We start from the raw sequence: 4,902 nt of genomic DNA on the forward strand, positions 1-4,902 counted from the left end.
TTTTACAAAGATTAGTACTGTTTATAGTATCAAACTGTCAATAAAAGAGGGGCCTACCTATATAAATACTGTAGCTGTATCAAATTGTCAATAAAAGAGAAAAATATTATTTAACTATAAATAAACGCTAATCAACAGTCATTATACTGTCAGCCACATATGCTCAGATCGGGTGCTCTACTATAGGTTTATGAAAATGTCAATAAAAGAGAATAAATATTATTGGGACTATAAATAAAATAATACACTTTGATACACTATGATTTTGGTGTGTTATCTATTTAATATGCTTTGCTGTCACTTTGATAACAATTTATTATCAATTTGTTGGAATCGCATCAGTAATCAATTTAATACATTTTATACTCACTATGATGTCTATTTAACACACTTTATGTGGTTTTAATTAATTATCTGCTGGTCAAATAAATATTATTGGGACTATAGGTTTATGAAAATGTCAGAAGCACATCTTATAGTGGATAAATGACTTGTAACAACATATTATTTTGTAAGAAGTTTCACATATTTGGTAAACACCTCTTAACACACACAACCTGACATCTAGTTAGTGATCAGTACAGATACATTTTAACAGCTGCTAGCAAGTGGAATGTTTGTATCTGCATCACAGAAAATCTTAGCAGCTGTTAGCAGTTATAGTACCCAGACTTCAAGCTCACAGCAGAATAATACTGTAGAAACACAGCCTCACTCTCCCCTATCAGTGGATTATCAAACAAGACTAATCTTAATATATCATATAAACATCTAATATAAAACAATTACTGGGATAATATTCGCTGTATTAACAAATTAAACTATATCAAAAGGGGACAGCCAGACAATGAGGACAGCTGGCTGCCAGGGAGGACAGCTGGCTGACAGGGAGGGGAGGAGGGGGTTACACACTTTGATACACTTTGATAGGGGCGTGTCCACCTGTCAAATTGAGTTTGACGAGTTATACCTCTGCTACACTACTGTCACACCAGTTAACCCCTTCACTCCCACCCTCTAGATTGTCATGGGGCCTGTCCACCCTGCGGCTCTGTCACTTGTCTCATTTATCAGCATTCAGTCTTTGTCCCTCCGGTAAAGTTCTCTTCTGTTTCTCAGGTCCCAGTATCCCGCTGCTCAGATCACTGCTCACCTGGAAGCTGGAAAAAGGCGAAACCGACAATTCACATCTGCTGCTATGACTGCATCCCATGTCCAGAAGGCGAGATCTCCAATATAACCGGTATGTACAGTCTGAGGGGTGTAACCGGCGTCGGGCACCTTCTTATAGAAGATGGAATCCGCATCGACCACATTCACACAGGAAGATGGACTCCGCATCGACCACATTCACACAGGAAGATGGACTCCTCATGGACCACAATCACACAGGAAGATGGACTCCACATTGACCACATTCACACAGGAAGATGGACTCCGCATCGACCACATTCACACAGGAAGATGGACTCCTCATGGACCACAATCACACAGGAAGATGGACTCCGCATCGACCACATTCACACAGGAAGATGGACTCCTCATCGACCACAATCACACAGGAAGATGGACTCCGCATCAACCACATTCACACAGGAAGATGGACTCCACATCGACTACAATCACACAGGAAGATGGACTCCGCATCGACCACATTCACACAGGAAGATGGACTCCGCATCGTCCACATTCACACAGGAAGAAGGACTCCGCATCGACCACATTCACACAGGAAGAAGGACTCCGCATCGACCACATTCACATAGGAAGAAGGACTCCGCATCGACCACATTCACACAGGAGGATGGACTCCGCATCGACCACATTCACACAGGAAGATGGACTTCTCATCAACCACATTCACACAGGAAGATGGACTCCGCATCGACCACATTCACACAGGAAGATGGACTCCACATCGACTACAATCACACAGGAAGATGGACTCCGCATCGACCACATTCACACAGGAAGATGGACTCCGCATCGTCCACATTCACACAAGAAGATGGACTCCGCATCGACCACATTCACACAGGAAGATGGACTCCGCATCGTCCACATTCACACAAGAAGATGGACTCCGCATCGACCACATTCACACAGGAAGATGGACTCCTCATTGACCACAATCACACAGGAAGATGGACTCCGCATCGACCACAATCACACAGGAAGATGGACTCCGCATCGACCACAATCACACAGGAAGATGGACTCTGCATCAACCACATTCACACAGGAAGATGGACTCCGCATCGACCACAATCACACAGGAAGATGGACTCTGCATCAACCACATTCACACAGGAAGATGGACTCCGCATCGACCACAATTACACAGGACGATGGACTCCGCATCGACCACATTCACACAGTGCAGAGCAGGATGTCACTCAGGGATCGGTGTGTGGGATTTTAGCCCCAGCACTGTCTGCAGCGGTCACCGCCCAGCACTGTCTGCACCGGTCACCGCCCAGCACTGTCTACAGCGGTTACACAGAGGATAGAACTTCATATTCTTCAGATGTGTCACACATGATAGGATTAGATACATGGCTCAGCAGATGGTATCACACAGGATAGGATTAGATACACGGCTCAGCAGACAGTATCACACAGGAGAGGATTAGATACACGGCTCAGCAGATATATCACACATGATAGGATTAGATACACATTTCAGTAGCTGATATCACGCATGATAGGATTAGGTACATGGCTCAGCACATGGTATCACATTTGATAGGATTATATACACAGCTCAGACTACAGTATCACACATTGGATACATGGCTCAGATGCACAGTATCACACATAATAGCATTAAGCAGTCTTTCACCAGCTCACTGCACCCGCAGCTTATTTCGGACCATGTGTGGTGCACGGATCTAGAAAACAATCATGCGTCAGATCCAATGCTGCGGTAATCCCCCCCATAGTATTAATTGGCAGTTGTATTCACTGCGCATAGGCAGAAAGCTGCCCATCAGTGGAGTGGGTGGAGTTATACAGAGCTCAGCATTCTGAGAACTGACAGATGGGCAGCAGATAAAACAGAAGTTTTCTCAAAATGAGAGCAAGCAGCTCTAAGTGATACATTGCTGGAATCAGGATCTCAGCCCCTACATCATGCTGCTCTTAGATGAGGTTGCAAATAACACATTCTTTTTACCTCTATGACTGTCAGCCTCACAGAGTGTGCGTGTCACGAGGAGCACTGCTCATTTCTTCATGTGTCTTATCAGTCTAATGCCGGGGTCACACTTGCGAGTGTGATGGGAGAAACTCGCGGGAGTCTCCCACATCAGCACCCGGCACTGCCACCGGCCCGCGGGACCGGAGTGTGAGGCTGCATAGAAATACATGAAGCTGCACAGAAATACATGCAGCCGCACGCTCCGGTCTGAGTGCCGGCGGCAGTGCCGGGTGTTGATGTGACAGACTCCCGCCAGTTTCTCCCATCACACGCGCTAGTGTGACCCCGGCCTAATTTGGCATACGTGCCTCCCACACCAGGACTGCGGGATTTCACCTCCTCCTCATACAGACAGTATTTACCCTAAAGAGGGTATAAAGGGGTATGATAATGTATAGAATAAAAATAAAATGAAAAGCTAAGAGAAATAAAATGGCCACTAGAAACTACATCAAATAATAGATTAAGGGCCAAAATAAAGGGCCAAATGGATTGTATATAAACTGCTCCGTACTGTCATGAGAAGGCCGACAGCTCAATGTCATGGCCCTTAGGGGCCAAAGAGTCCAGAGTAAGAATCCAGTTGGATTCAACCCATGACATATGTTTATACTGGATCTTGGCCCTTAGTCCAGTTATTTTATATAGTTTCCAGTGGCCGTTTTATTTCTCTTTTCATTATATTTTTATTGTACACATTATCATACCCCTTTTATACCCTCTTTAGGGTAATTACTGTCCGTATATCCCCTTATAGCTATATCTTCTATGTTGGTCATTTTTGTAGTATAGGGACTTACCCACCACTACTCCCTAACCACACATGCCCTATTTCTAAGTGATGGGCATACGTTTGCTAAGAATTATCATCACATCATTCTTCATCACCAGCAGTCCATGGCTGTCTTTATGGAGCACTTTTTGGTTCTATTAATGAGCACTGCACTTTATATACTTTAGCGGTGTAGATTTGGGGGTCGCGGGTCCTTATATGTAAGGTCGGGTACAACAAGGGTCAGCAGCCATGACGAAGGTGGCACGCTATTACTTCCATCAATCCTCCACTGCGATCTTTTCTGCTTTCTCTGCAGACCAGCCCTGCTGGCATGCTCTGCACTGTGTTCATGTGAGCAGGATGCAGAGACAGGCAGGAGACAGAGCAAGGGTTAACTGGGTTTCAATCAACAGTGGGATACTCCACGCAGGGAGGTAAAGGGTTAAACAGGGAATAAAACAGTTCAATAGTGAAACTGTGGATAGGGTTGAAGAACAGTGAAGACAGTAGGGACAGTTCTTGTGAGGTTAACTTATCCTATCCACTGACCCTCAGGCCGTGGGTGTTGAAGTGATGATGGCGCCAACAACGGCTGACGTGATGCTGATCTGATGAAGTCCTATGAGTAACGAGGATTTGTCTTCTGGTGGCAGCGGTCGGATTCTGCTACCTTCCACTGAGCCTTTAGTCCATCTACTAATGCAGCCAAGAGGGTATAGGTCTCAACACTCTCCGGGTTCAACGTAGACTGGTATACATATATGGGGAAATCAGGGCACAGCTTACGGTCCCACACTGAGTCTCTCTGAGGTGAAGCGTGCGATGTACTCTCAACTAGTGATGAACCACCTCCCTAGTGTTCGGGTTCTGTTCGCTTCGTCAAAAAGGGATGTGTTCGACGAACTGTTTGTCGAACGTTCAACGAACA

Source organism: Ranitomeya variabilis, chromosome 1 (genome assembly GCF_051348905.1).
Source record: "Ranitomeya variabilis isolate aRanVar5 chromosome 1, aRanVar5.hap1, whole genome shotgun sequence".
In the NCBI taxonomy this organism is placed as follows: Eukaryota; Metazoa; Chordata; class Amphibia; order Anura; family Dendrobatidae; genus Ranitomeya; species Ranitomeya variabilis.